This window comes from Hyla sarda, chromosome 1 (assembly GCF_029499605.1).
Source record: "Hyla sarda isolate aHylSar1 chromosome 1, aHylSar1.hap1, whole genome shotgun sequence".
NCBI classification, from domain to species: Eukaryota; Metazoa; Chordata; class Amphibia; order Anura; family Hylidae; genus Hyla; species Hyla sarda.
In genome coordinates this window covers 350,317,943-350,333,360 of record NC_079189.1, presented here as the reverse complement: position 1 = coordinate 350,333,360, position 15,418 = coordinate 350,317,943, and the positions used below count along the sequence as shown (strand labels likewise).

Below are 15,418 nucleotides of genomic sequence, written 5' to 3'. Positions count from 1 at the left end.
GTCTCCCTAAGGCCTATATGGACTTTGCGGATGTTTTTTGCAAAAAACAAGCTGAGACTCTACCTCCTCACAGGCCTTATGATTGTCCTATCGACCTCCTCCCGGGCACTACTCCACCCCGGGGCAGAATTTATCCTCTATCCGCCCCAGAGACTCTTGCCATGTCTGAATACGTCCAGGAAAATTTAAAAAAGGGCTTTATCCGTAAATCCTCCTCTCCTGCCGGAGCCGGATTTTTCTTTGTGTCCAAAAAAGATGGCACCCTACGTCCTTGCATTGACTACCGCGGTCTTAATAAAATCACGGTTAAGAACCGCTACCCCCTACCCCTCATCTCTGAACTCTTTGATCGCCTCCAAGGTGCCCACATCTTTACCAAACTGGACTTAAGAGGTGCTTATAATCTCATCCGCATCAGAGAGGGGGATGAGTGGAAAACGGCATTTAACACCAGAGATGGACACTTTGAGTATCTGGTCATGCCCTTTGGCCTGTGCAACGCCCCTGCCGTCTTCCAAGACTTTGTTAATGAAATTTTTCGTGATCTTTTATACTCCTGTGTCGTTGTATATCTGGACGATATCCTGATTTTTTCTGCCAATCTAGAAGAACACCGCCAGCATGTCCGTATGGTTCTTCAGAGACTTCGTGACAATCAACTCTATGCCAAAATAGAGAAATGTCTGTTTGAATGCCAATCTCTTCCTTTCCTAGGATACTTGGTCTCTGGCCAGGGACTACAAATGGATCCAGACAAACTCTCTGCCGTCTTAGATTGGCCACGCCCCTCCGGACTCCGTGCTATTCAACGCTTTTTGGGGTTCGCCAATTATTACAGGCAATTTATTCCACATTTTTCTACCGTTGTGGCTCCTATCGTGGCTTTAATCAAAAAAAATGCCGATCCCAAGTCTTGGCCTCCTCAAGCGGAAGACGCCTTTAAACGACTCAAGTCTGCCTTTTCTTCGGCTCCCGTGCTCTCCAGACCTGACCCTTCCAAACCCTTCCTATTGGAGGTTGATGCCTCCTCAGTGGGAGCTGGAGCTGTCCTTCTACAAAAAAATTCTTCCGGGCATGCTGTTACTTGTGGTTTTTTTTCTAGGACCTTCTCTCCGGCGGAGAGGAACTACTCCATCGGGGATCGAGAGCTTCTAGCCATTAAATTAGCACTTGAGGAATGGAGGCATCTGCTGGAGGGATCAAGATTTCCAGTTATTATTTACACCGATCACAAGAACCTCTCCTACCTCCAGTCTGCCCAACGGCTGAATCCTCGCCAGGCCAGGTGGTCTCTGTTCTTTGCCCGATTTAATTTTGAAATTCACTTTCGGCCTGCCGATAAGAACATTAGGGCCGATGCTCTCTCTCGTTCCTCGGATGCTTCTGAAGTTGAACTCTCTCCGCAACACATCATTCCTCCTGACTGCCTGATTTCCACTTCTCCAGCCTCCATCAGGCAAACTCCTCCAGGAAAGACCTTTGTTTCTCCACGCCAACGCCTCGGAATCCTCAAATGGGGTCACTCCTCCCATCTCGCAGGTCATGCGGGCATCAAGAAATCTGTGCAACTCATCTCTCGCTTCTATTGGTGGCCGACTCTGGAGACGGATGTTGTGGACTTTGTGCGAGCCTGCACTATCTGTGCCCGGGATAAGACTCCTCGCCAGAAGCCCGCTGGTTTTCTTCATCCTCTGCCTGTCCCCGAACAGCCTTGGTCTCTGATTGGTATGGATTTTATTACTGATTTACCCCCTTCCCGTGGCAACACTGTTATTTGGGTGGTCGTTGATCGATTCTCCAAAATGGCACATTTCATCCCTCTTCCTGGTCTTCCTTCAGCGCCTCAGTTGGCTAAACAATTTTTTGTACACATTTTTCGTCTTCACGGGTTGCCTACGCAGATCGTCTCGGATAGAGGCGTCCAATTCGTGTCTAAATTCTGGAGGGCTCTCTGTAAACAACTCAAGATTAAATTAAATTTTTCTTCTGCATATCATCCTCAATCCAATGGACAAGTAGAAAGAGTTAACCAGGTCTTGGGTGATTATTTACGACATTTTGTTTCCTCCCGCCAGGATGACTGGGCAGATCTTCTTCCATGGGCCGAATTCTCGTATAACTTCAGAGTCTCTGAATCTTCCTCCAAATCCCCATTTTTCGTGGTGTACGGCCGTCACCCTCTTCCCCCCCTCCCTACCCCGTTGCCCTCTGGTCTGCCCGCTGTGGATGAAATTTCTCGTGACCTTTCCATCATATGGAGAGAGACCCAAAATTCTCTCTTACAGGCTTCATCACGCATGAAGAAGTTCGCGGATAAGAAAAGAAGAGCTCCTCCCATTTTTTCCCCTGGAGACAAGGTATGGCTCTCCGCTAAATATGTCCGCTTCCGTGTCCCTAGCTACAAGTTGGGACCACGCTATCTTGGTCCTTTCAAAATTTTGTGCCAGATTAATCCTGTCTCTTACAAACTTCTTCTTCCTCCTTCTCTTCGTATTCCTAATGCCTTTCACGTTTCTCTTCTTAAACCACTTATCATCAACCGTTTCTCTCCCAAATCTGTTCCTCCCACTCCTGTTTCCGGCTCCTCGGACATCTTCTCCGTCAAAGAAATTCTGGCATCCAAAAAGGTCAGAGGGAAAACCTTTTTTTTAGTGGATTGGGAGGGTTGTGGTCCAGAAGAGAGATCCTGGGAACCTGAGGACAATATCCTAGACAAAAGTCTGCTCCTCAGGTTCTCAGCCTCTAAGAAGAGGGGGAGACCCAAGGGGGGGGGTACTGTTACGCCGAGCGCTCCGGGTCCCCGCTCCTCCCCGGAGCGCTCGCTACACTCTCCTCACTGCAGCGCTCCGGTCAGATCCACTGACCCGGTGCGCTGCGATACCGCCTCCAGCCGGGATGCGATTCGCGATGCGGGTAGCGCCCGCTCGCGATGCGCACCCCGGCTCCCGTACCTGACTCGCTCCCCGTCGGTCCTGTCCCGGCGCGCGCGGCCCCGCTCCTTAGGGCGCGCGCGCGCCGGGTCTTTGCGATTTAAAGGGCCACTGCGCCGCTGATTGGCGCAGTGGTTCCAATTAGTCTGATCACCTGTGCACTTCCCTATATCACCTCACTTCCCCTGCACTTCCTTGCCGGATCTTGTTGCCATCGTGCCAGTGAAAGCGTTTCCTTGTGTGTTCCTAGCCTGTGTTCCAGACCTCCTGCCGTTGCCCCTGACTACGATCCTTGCTGCCTGCCCCGACCTTCTGCTACGTCCGACCTTGCTTCTGTCTACTCCCTTGTACCGCGCCTATCTTCAGCAGCCAGAGAGGTGAGCCGTTGCTAGTGGATACGACCTGGTCACTACCGCCGCAGCAAGACCATCCCGCTTTGCGGCGGGCTCTGGTGAAAACCAGTAGTGACTTAGAACCGGTCCACTAGCACGGTCCTCGCCATCCCTCTCTGGCACAGAGGATCCACCTCCTGCCAGCCGGCATCGTGACAATAAGCCTCTGTCCCATAAATTGTCTGTGGTGGTGGGGCTAGGTTACTGGAGTTTTGCCCAGAAAACCCATTTTATCTACTGAAAGGCTCCCTTTAAATAGGTATAAGCCATAATATCACAATAGACATTGAAAAATGTGCAGCTTGTTAATCTACAAAGTCAGGTTGCTGTAAAATACAGTAAACTGTTTCTGTGTGTAAATGGGAATTTGCTGTCTATAAAACAAATTTTTGGAACAATCTACTGTGCCTATGTTCTTTATCTAAACCAGGGGTCCTCTAACTACGGCCCACGGGCCACATGCGGCCTGCCGAGGACATTTATCCGGCCTGCCGCTGCCTAAGGACATCCCTGTGTCCCGAAAGATGTTTTCGGGACACAGGGATGCGCTCTCGGCGGCCCCACATTTACTTTAAAAACGCAGGGGCCACCAGGAAGGTGGCGCACGCAGGGATGTCACTGACGTCCCGTGCGTGCGCCCATAGCAACAGAGCACGGAGGAGCGGAGCATAGATGAGTACGTGCGCTGGCCAGCTTGGTAAGTGTTACCAGTGGCACGTCAGCTTCGGTGCTCCGACCACCGCTCCTCCAGTCCCGGGACTTACTTCTATGGCCAGACCGGAGGAGCAGTGGTCGGAGCACTGAAGTGGGGCAGTACACAGGCATACAGCCTCCAGCCATACACTGTATAGCTGGAGGCTGTATGTCTGTGTGGGGGAACATACTGCACCTAATGTCGGGAGCTATACTGCACCTAATGTGGGGAGCTATACTGCACCTAATGTGGGGGAACTATACTGCACCTAAAGTGGGAGAACTGTACTTCACCTAATGTGGGGGAACTATACTGCACCTAATGTGGGGGAACTATACTGCACCTAATGTGGGGGAGCTATACTGCACCTAATGTGCGGGAACTATACTGCACCTAACGTGGGGGAACTATACTGCACCTAATGTGGGGGAACTGTACTGCACCTAATGTGAGGGAACTAAACTGCACCTAATGTGGGGGAACTAAACTGCACCTAATGTGAGGGAACTATACTGCACCTAATGTGGGGAGCTATACTGCACCTAATATGTCGAACATACTGCACCTAATGTGGGGGAACTATACTGCACCTAATGTGGGGGAACTGTACTGCACCTAATGTGGGGAACTGTACTGCACCTAATGTGGGGGAACTGTATTGTACCTAATATGGGGGAACTGTACTGCACCTAATGTGGGGGAACTGTACTGCACCTAATGTGGGGGAACTGTTCTGCACCTAATGTGTGGGAACTGTACTGCTCCTAATGTGGGGGAACTGTACTACCAAACCTAATGTGGGGGAACTGTACTGCCAACCCTAATGTGGGGGAACTGTACTGCCAACCCTAATGTGGGGGAACTACAACCTAATGTGGGGGGATCTATACTGCCAACCTAATGTGGAGGGAACTGTGCTGCGCACTTAAAGGGGTAGTCCACTAATAAGATATATGAGTGTGCATAGGAATTTGTTCATTTTTAAAAAAATCTATAGTCCGGCCCTCCAACAGTCTGAGGGACCGTGAACTGGCCCCCCGTTTAAAAAGTTTGAGGACCCCTGGCGTAGAATGTAACTGTTAACTGTAGCGCTAAAATATCATCAATGTATGTTAACTACTCTGTCAATTGTTTGCTATACTCCAGAGCCCATGGACAATACAGATGTGATCAGGCCATGTGACCAAATGGGGCTTTGGAAATGGCAGTTTTAATATTTTTTATTTATGGCCACTGGTTTTTGGCAGAAATGGCTAAAGACAGCATTTATAGGGAACATTATGGCAGAATTGTTACAGAAATGTCTGCAACTGGCTTCTTCACCTGAATAAAGTTTGCAGATAAATATCGGGGAGATTTATCAAAATCTGTCCAGAGGAAAAGTTGCTGTGTTGCCCATAGCAACCAATCAGATCGCTTCTTTCATTTTTGAAAAGGCCTCCGAAAAATGAAAGAAGCATTCTGATTGGTTGCTATGGGCAACTCAGCAACTTTTCCCCTGGACAGGTTTTGTTAAATCTCCCCCAATATAGAACCGATTTTCAGAATTAGAGATGTTTGCCATAAGTTTTTACATATGAATATACCATAAGGCAGTGTTTCCTAACTAGTGTGCCTTCAGCTGTTGTAAAACTACAACTCCCAGCATACCTGGACAGCCTTTGGCAATACTACTGTAAGTTGTTTAATGATTTTCTAAACTGGCTTAAATGATAGGCAAACTTAAAAATATGCTTCTTGTTTCCTTTTTACCTGTGGTGTCAGTGTAAAACTAGCATGTATTCTAATCCTAAACAAAACTGTGTTTTGGCAACCTGTTGGAAACTTTGGATTTGCATCAAGGCAGGGGTTTTCTGGGGTGAGAGTTCCCTCTCTCTGCGAGCCACTTATGAGCCATGATGTCCACTATCGATCATAACATCTATGGGGTTAAATGGCTGGGATCAGAGGTTTCTTCGATCCTGCCAATTAGAGAAGGAGCTTAGGTTTTTGCAGACACCCAAGGGCCTGCTCCACACTTGTGCAGGACCTATGCTGCAATGCCATAAAAACACAACACTGTGGCATAAAGCTGCTATCCACAGTATAGGGAATAACAAGCTAATTGAAGGGGGTCTGAGCACTGGAACCCCCACCGATCGTAAGAAGGGAACACAACTGTCATAGGAACGATACCCACCAAATTCCAGCCTACATGTGGTGGGTATCGTTCCTATGACAACGCCAAGAAAAATGCCAAGAAAAACGCCAAGAAAATGCCAATTCTGCCGCATGGCGTTTTTTCTGTGGCAAGATGTTAGCTGTAAATCAATGATAATTCGCAAAATTCTTTTTACACTTGGTGTTTTTCAGTTTGGCGTTTTTTTGCTCTTTTTTGGCATTTTTCAGCTCCTTGGCAGTCTTGCAAAATCACAGCATGTTGAGCCTATGGCATTTTTTTCCCTGAAATCGTGGTGTTTTTCTCCCATAGAAGTCTATGGGACTAAATAAAACGGCAAGAAAAACGCCATGTGGGTTTTAAGTTTGGTGTTTTTTCAGGCTGTTTTTAATCTCTTTTGGACTATAGCAATCCCAAAAAGTGATGGAGATACCTTTTTTAATAAAATTTCGTAGGGTACCATTATAAAAAATAAAAAAGATACAGTAGTGATCGAAAAAATGGTATTTAACAAAATGTATCTTTTTTATAACAAAATTTTTATTAATTTTTAAACTGGGATCAATTTATGTGTGCAGACAGGGCACTAAAAATTTAGCCGACAATAATAGAAATGTGGTGTGTGTGTTTTTCACTTTTTTTTCTTAATTTTTTAGGTGGTACTACTACTCCCAGCATGGAACACACACTGTTTCATGATGGGAGTAGTAGTTCCTGTACTAATTGACAGATCACCCCGGGTTCCGTTGCGATTCTTCTGTATAATTAATAGATGTGGCTGGCCGCTCTTCTATGGTCCCCTGCACTGTCGTATGTAGAGATGAGCGAACTTACAGTAAATTCGGTTCGTCACGAACTTCTCGGCTCGACAGTTGATGACTTTTCCTACATAAATTAGTTCAGCTTTCAGGTGCTCCGATGGGCTGGAAAAGGTGGATACAGTCCTAGGAGACTCTTTCCTAGGAATGTATCCCCCTTTTCCAGCCCACCGGAGCACCTGAAGGCTGAACTAATTTATGCAGGATAAGTCATCAACTGCCGAGCCGAGAAGTTCGTGACGAACCGAATTTACTGTAAGTTCGCTCATCTCTAGTCGTATGTATACACTGGTGATCACATGACCTCATCACCTACTAGATCTCCTCCTACTAGTTCCCAGACCCCTCTCCACCAAGATCTGTATACTCCTGCAATCTCTATGGTATAAGGGCAGCATGGTGATTTGCAGCGCTGTGGTCCCATTTTCCAATCCTACTTAGGGACATCTGCTAATGAGTTTGTGTGGGATTCCTCCATGTACTCTTGTTTTCTCTCACTCTCTAAGAAAACATACTGATGGATGAATTTAGATTGTGAGCCCCAAAGTCGACAGGGGTTGATTTGAGTGATGTAAAAGCGCTGTGGAATATGTTGTCACTATATTTGGCCGATTCGCCAAATTTTTCGAAAAAGTTTGGTTCGATCCGAATTCATTCGTGGTGAATCTATATTAAAAACATCTATTTCTGGCCTACAGAGAGCCTCAATGGGGGGTGTAGAACATTTTGCTGTGTTCTAACACGCATATGGAGTGTGCTGGGGTAGTGAAACAATACTGTTATTCAGTATGACATGCAGATTACAGGCATTGCTTTTAGAATCACTGCCGCAGGGCGGCACAATGACAGAGCCTGGAGGTGGCATCAGCATGAGGAGACCATATAGTGGCTGAATGACACAGCATGGAGGTGTTGGCAGCATGAGGAGACCATATAGTGGCTGAATGACACAGCATGGAGGTGTTGGCAGCATGAGCAGACCATATAGTGGCTGTATGACACAGCCTGGAGCTGGCAGCAGAATGAATAGACATTAGGGCTTCACAATCCCTAAGATCAAAAGATGAATTCTGCCTGAAGCATGAGGAGACCATATATTGGCTGAATGACACCGCCTGGAGTTGGCTGAAGCAAGAGGAGATCATATAGTGTCGTACACAGCGACTGTGTGCTGCAGCACTGGTGTATACAACAACTGAAAAGCTAATAGTAGCCAGCTCGTTAGGGTGAGCAGAGCATTAAAGCATATTTTCCTCTATTAAGTGTAACCTGTGTGTACATCTAAGTGGTGTACTATTTTGTTCCTGTTAAAGTCTTAAGGGCCTAGATACTGTGAAAGGTGAGGCAAAAATACACAACTGCTGGTGTTGCAGACAAATACTATTTTAAGTGTACTGGAGCGCATTGTCCTTCCCTCATAAGTGCATACCACATGCGTACATCTAAGTGGTGTACCATTTTGTTCCTGTTAACCCCTTAAGGTCCCGCGGTTTTTCCGTTTTTGCACTTTCGGTTTTTCCTCCTTACATTTTAAAAATCATAACTCTTTAAATTTTGCACCTAAAAATCCATATGATGATTTATTTTTTGCGCCACCAATTCTACTTTGTAATGACGTCAGTAATTTTACCCAAATATCTACATCAAAACGGAAAGAAAAATCATTGTGAGATAAAATTGAAAAAAAAAAAAAAATTTTGTAACTTCCGGGGGCTTCCGTTTCTACACAGTAAATTTTTCGGTAAAAATGACAACTTCTCTTTATTCTGTAGGTCCATACGATTAAAATTATACCCTAATTATGTAGGTTTGATTTTGTCGTACTTCAGGAAAAAAAGCATAACTACATGCAGGAAAATTTATACATTTAAAATTGTCATCTTCTGACCCTTATAACTTTTTTTTTTCCACATATGGGGCAGCATAAGGGCTCATTTTTTGCACCGTGATCTGAAGTTTTTAGCAGTACCATTTTTGCATTTATAGGACTTAATCATCGCTTTTTATTCATTTTTTCATGATATAAAAAGTGACCAAAAATGTACTATTATGGAATTTGGAATTTTGCGCAGATGCCAGTGACTGTGCGGTTTAATTAACGATATATTTTTATAATTCGGACATTTCCGCACGCTGCGATACCACATATGTTTATTTTTATTTACAGAGTTTTTTTTTATGGGAAAAGGGGGGTGATTCAAACTTTTATTAGGGAAGGTGTTAAATGATCTTTATTCACTTTGCTTTTCCACTTTTTTTTGCAATGTTTTAGCTCCCATACTCTGAAAAGCCAGCCAAAAGTACACACCTGCTGGTGTTGTAGACAAATACTGTTTTAAGCAAACTGGAGCGCATTGTCCTCCCCCTCATAATTGCATACCACATATGTACATCTAAGTGGTGTACCATTTTGTTTCTGTTAAAATCTTAAGGGCCTGGATACTGTGAAAGGCAAGGCAAAAGAACCCAACTGGTGTTGTAGACAAATAGTGTAGTGGAGCGTATTGTACCACATATACGCACTAAGTATGTCAGGCAGAGAAGTGCCAGGACATGCACAGAGGCGTGGCAGAGGCCTAAATTCATCAGGCAGAGGTTGCAGAAGACTAGTAGCGAGTGGCAGCAGGAGTCGAAGCGAGCGGCCTGAGCTCCCAGTATCAACTAGCGGTCATGTCTCGACCAGCAACCCATCTGCCATCATCGATTGGTTAACACAGTCATCCACTTCATCACAAGTGACATCTGACACCCCCTGTCAACAGTCGGTGGCTTCCTCAGACACAACCCTCAGTAGGCATGACCTCAGAGCAGTCTCTGTCCCCCCATTGCCTATGTCCTCTGCTGTTCCCTCCCCCACAGAAGTATATTTTGCCGTGGGTTAAGCTCCACTATTTAGTGACGACAGTATACTAGAGGACAGTCAGCAGCTACTGTCCAGCCAAGAAGGGGAGGAGACATCGGCCGTAGTGTTGAGCGGCATAGGCCATATTCGAATTTGTGATATTTTGTGAATATATGGACGAATATTCGTCATATATTCGCTAAATTCGCATATTCGTAATAATCGCGTTTTATTTTCGAATATGCGAAAATTCGCATATGCGAAAATTCGCATATGCTGAAATTTACATATACAAAAACTAGCATAAGCGGAAATTTGCATATGCAAATTTTCGCACATGCAAAAATTCACACACCAGTCTCGCACAGTAGTATTAGAGCCTTCTTACACCACACAAGCTGGAAGCAGAGAGGGATGATCACTGTGATGTGTACTGTGAAAAATAAAATTAAATTAAAATAAAAACGAATATTCGTAATTATGAATATATAGTGCTATATTCGCGAATATTCGCGAATTCGCGAATATGCGATATTCACGAATAAAATTTGCATTGCGAATATTCGCGAGCAACACTAATCGGCCGCTTCCTCCGCTAGGTGGGCAAGTAGCGATGAGGAGAGTGGCATGGGAGGCAGTGTTGTGAGTGTTCAAACTCCCGAAGCAGACACTGTTGAGGAACCTGAGGAGGACATCAGTGACGTGCAGGCACAATTCGATGATGATGAAGCCGATCGTACTTGGGAGCCGCGTGCAGAAGGGGCTTCATCATCACCAGGAGAAGAGGGTTGCAGGTTGCCCGTGAGCAGCTGAGCCAGCAAGTTGGTAGCATGGTTGGCTGTCAGCATGGTGGCAGAAGTAAAAAAGTCTGGAGCCAAAGGTGACTGGGGTAGACCACCTGCTTAGCGGCAGCCTACCTTCCTGGGAGGTAGTGGAACAGGGGTTCCTTGAGTCAGCAGCAGTAGCAGTCAATCATTGCGGACTGTTGGTAGGAAAATCAGCTACTCGGCGGTGTGGCAGTTTTTCATCAAGCATCTGGAGGTTGTTAACCTTGCCACATGCAAGATGTGTTGGCAGAAGGTGTAGCATGGCCAAGGTTCCAATGTTGGCACCACGGTCCTGCGTCAACATATACAGCATCACAATGAAGTGGCCTGGGAAAACTGTGACTCCGATATGGTGGTCAAGCCTGCTGCATCACCCAGTATCACGCCACTCCCTGTTACAGCCAGCCAAGGCTCCACCACCTCAGCTGAAGGTAGTTGTGTGTCATACCCATCTTCTGTCGCTCCAGATGCTCCTGTTCTTCCAACTTCGAGTCAGTCATTCCGCCAGCAATCCTTTGGTGAAACCATGTCCACGAGACAACAGTATGTGCCCACTTATCCAACGGCGCAGAAGCTGAATGTGCTCCTGTCCAAGTTGCTGGTGCTGCAGTCCCTCCCTTTTCAAGAAGTGGACTCTGCACCTTTCAGAGAATTGATGGCTTGTGCCGAGCCGAGGTGGAGAGTCCCAAGCTGTCATTTCTTTGCGAAGAAGGCAGTACCAACCCTGCACAATTTTGTGGAAGAGAAGGTTGGCCAGTCCATGAGCCTGTCGGTGTGTAACAAAGTGCACGGCAGCGAAGACATGTGGAGCTGTAACTACGGTCAGGGAAAATATATGTCCTTTATGGCTCACTGGGTAAATGTGGTTCCTGCAAAGCCACAGCAGCAACTTGGACCGGTCACGTCGCTTCCGCCTCAACACTCTCAGGCCATTGGTCCTGTGACAGTGTGTGGCTCCGCCTCCTCATCCTCCACCGTGTCCTCAGCCTCCACTGCACGGACAAGTCTCAGTGCCCCTCCAGCATACCATGTGTGCAGGGCACGGCAGTGTCACGCTGTTCTTCACATGATTTGCTTTGGCAAACAGAGTCATACAGGGGAGGAACTGCTAAAAGTCCTTCATCAAGAAATCGAATAATGGCTTAATCCACGAAAACTGGAAATGGGAACCATGGTGACTGACAATGAGAAGAACATCTATTTTGCGATGCTATAAGGAAGCCTGAGACATGCGCCCTGCATGGCACATGTATTCAGTCTAGTTGCCAAGCGGTTCCTGAAGTGTTTCCCCCATCTGCAAAACATCCTAACAATGGGAAGGAAACTTTGCATGCACTTCAGCCACTCGTACACTGCAAAGCACACCCTTGAGCTGCAGCATCAGAACAGTATCCCCCAACATAGTCTGATTTGCGACGTTTCCATACATTGAAATTCCACTCTCCATATGTTGGACTGACTATATGAACAGAAAAAAGCCATCACCGGTTTCTTGATGATCCAAGCGGATAGGGGGACACCCCTGTGCAACTTCAATGTCAACCAGTGGCAGCTCATACGTGACACCTGCCATTTGCTCAGGCCCTTTGGGGAAGCCACCTTATTAGTCAGTCGCCAGGATTATAGGATGAACAATTTCATTCCACTGCTTCATTTACTACAACACCTGTTGGAAACGATGGCTGGTCAGGGCACTGGAGACGTGGTGCCTACATCTCATGGCCACATGAGCCTTGTGGGGGCTGAAATGGAGGAGGAGGAGGGGCAAAGTGGAGCACAGTTTATGTTTCGTAATATGGGCAGTTTTTCCAGTCATCTGACAGGAGAGGAGGAGCAGGAGCAGCCAGAGGAGCTAGAGGGTTATGACTAAGGCGGGACAGAAGACCCAGACACGCCGTGGCAATATGCAGTGGAGATGGAAGCAGGGAGTCCCTCAGAGTCACTTGCACAAATGGCACGATGCATGCTCACTTGCTTGCGTAGCGACCGCCGAATTGTCACCATTCCGCAGCAGGATGACTTCTGGCTCTCTACCTTATTGGACCCTCACTACCGGCACAAAATGGGGGCCTTATTTACACCCACTGAAAGGGAGGACAAACGAACCTACTACAGAGACATCCTATGTAGTTAGTTGGCCGATGCCTATCTGCTCCATCGTCCATCCTCTCACAGGTCTTACTCGAGGGGCCCTCTGCGCTCACCTTCCACTGCTGTGGCTGCTGGGGGAGGGAATGGGTGGCAGGAGCAGTACCAGCTCCATCAGCAGCAGCCTGAGTCTACGGTTGCTGATGAGTAGCTTTTTTCACCCGCATAGTGAAGCAACTCATCAGGAGCAGGACCTGAACCAGCAGGTGGTGACATACCTTGACATGCTCATACCAATACACCTTGAAGATCCGCTGGACTTCTGGGCAGCCAAACTTGATTTGTGGCCGCAACAAATATGTTTTAACCCCTTAAGGACCACGGGTTTTTCCGTTTTTGCACTTCCGTTTTTTCCTCCTTACCTTTTAAAAATCATAACCCTTTCAATTTTGCCCCTAAAAATCCATATAATGGCTTATTTTTTGCACCACCAATTCTACGTTGCAGTGACATCAGTCATTTTACCCAAAAATCTATGGCGAACTGGAAAAAAAAATCATTGTGCAACAAAAAACAAGAAAAAACGCAATTTTGTAAATTTTGGGAGCTTCCGTTTCTACGCAGTAAATTTTTTTGGTAACAATGACAGCTTATCTTTATTCTCTAGGTCCATATGATTAAAATGATACCCTACTTATATAGGTTTGATTTTGTCGTACTTCTGGAAAAAATCATAACTACATGCGGGAAAATTTTATACGTTTAAAATTGTCATCTTCTGACCCCTATAACTTTTTTCTTTTTCTGCGTATGGGGCGGTATGAGGGCTAATTTTTTGCGCCATGATCTATCGGTACCATTTTTGTATTGATTGGACTTTTTGATCGCTTTTTATTCATTTTTTCATGATATAAAAAGTGACCAAAAATACGCTATTTTGGACTTTGGAATTTTTTTGCGCGTATGCCATTAACCCTGTGGTTTAATTAATTATATTTTTTTATATTTCGGACATTTACGCATGCGGTGATACCACATATGTTTATATTTATTTTTAATTTACATGGTTTTTTTTAAATGGGAAAAGGGGGGTGATTTGGACTTTTATTAGGCAAAGGGTTAAATCACATTTATTAACAATTTTTTTTATACTTTTTTTTTCGCAATTTTAAAGCCCCCATAGGGGGCTATAACATTGCATACACTGATTGCCAGCACTGTTCACTGCAAAGCCATAGCTTTGCATTAATCAGTGTTATCGGCGGTCGATTGCTCAAGCCTGGATCGCAGGCTTGGAGCAATCAATGGACGATCGGACATGCCGGAGGAAGGTTAGTGACCCTCCGCTCGCGTCCTAGCTGATCAGGACACTGCATTTTCACTGCGGTGGTCCCAATCAGCCCCACTGAGCAGTTGGGAAACTTTCACTTTAGTTTTAGACGAGGCATTCAACTTTGAACGCCGCGTCCAAAGGGTTAATAGCGTGCGGCACCGTGATCGCTGCCGCGCGCTATTAGTCCCGGGTTCAGGCTTCAGTTACATGCCGGGACCGACCCGATATATCGCTGGAGCCGCCATGGACGTAAATATACGTCCGTGGTCGTTAAGGGGTTAAACTTCAAAATTGTGTCACTATAACAAAAATATATACATTCATAAAAAGGATAATTTCATAAAAGGACAATATTAGGAAGGCATTGTATTATTAATATATTAAAATAGTATGTTGGAGGGGTGTCCCTGTCATATATACATTTTGTATGTTCCCATTTTAGCAGCACTACAATGAACATCAATTATTCACATTCCAGCAGTGGATCATTTTGAACTGTTTGGGGATAGACGTGTGCAGATCTAGTGAAGACTGGAAGTGCCGGTGAGCTGAAAGGGGTATTCCAGGAATTTATTTTATTTGACTATGCTACAGGGGCTGTAAAGTTAGTGTAGTTCTTAATATAGTGTCTGTACCTGTGTGTGACAGTTTTCTCACAATTCTTCTGTGATTTTCACCCCACTATTTATCTTTTACCACCATACAAAATGACTGTTGTCTCGGATTTTTCCCAGCTTGCAATGTGGCCGAGACCTGACTCACTACAGGGTGGCAATTAACTCAGTTCAAAGGTAGTATGTGTGAATAGTTCCACCCATTTTCGGAGACTCCACTTTTCTCCTTATAACAAACATCATTTAAGTAATATGGGTATAGTGTATGCACAGCTTTACTTCATTCAATTCAAAAGAAGATTCACTTACTACTATGTAGCTTCAAAGCATGTTTCTTTATTTTTTGCAAGTTTTTTCCTCTTACTTCGCACGGCTTCGATGTTACAAGCTGACCGGCTGGCAGAGATCTTACACACCACTGATCGGATCCAGAGGTCTTACGCTACGTTCCGGGGTACGCACCCTTAGTCATGCGTCCCCTTAGTCACTACAGGGTGGGCCATTTATATGAATACACCTTAATAAAATGGGAATGGTTGGTGATATTAACTTCCTGTTTGTGGCACATTAGTATAGCAACACTGCAGGAGAAATGCTAGCACAGGCTTCCAGTATCCGTAGTTTCAGGTGCTGCAGAATGGGCAAAACAAAAATTGGAACAGGACCCTCAGTTTACGCAGAAGATTTTGTTCATAGATGAGGCAAACTTTTATGTGAATGGT

At 45.7% G+C, this 15,418-nt stretch overlaps 1 long non-coding RNA gene across 1 annotated transcript in view; it reads left to right on the top strand.

Moving 5' to 3' along the window:
* Positions 1–5,514: 5,514 nt before the first annotated feature.
* LOC130307342 (uncharacterized) overlaps positions 5,515–15,418 on the top strand; it is a 79,739-nt gene continuing 69,835 nt past the window's right edge. Inside the window, exon 1 of the long non-coding RNA XR_008856533.1 lies at positions 5,515–5,691. This is a non-coding gene — a long non-coding RNA (uncharacterized LOC130307342). The remainder of the gene's footprint in view (positions 5,692–15,418) is intronic.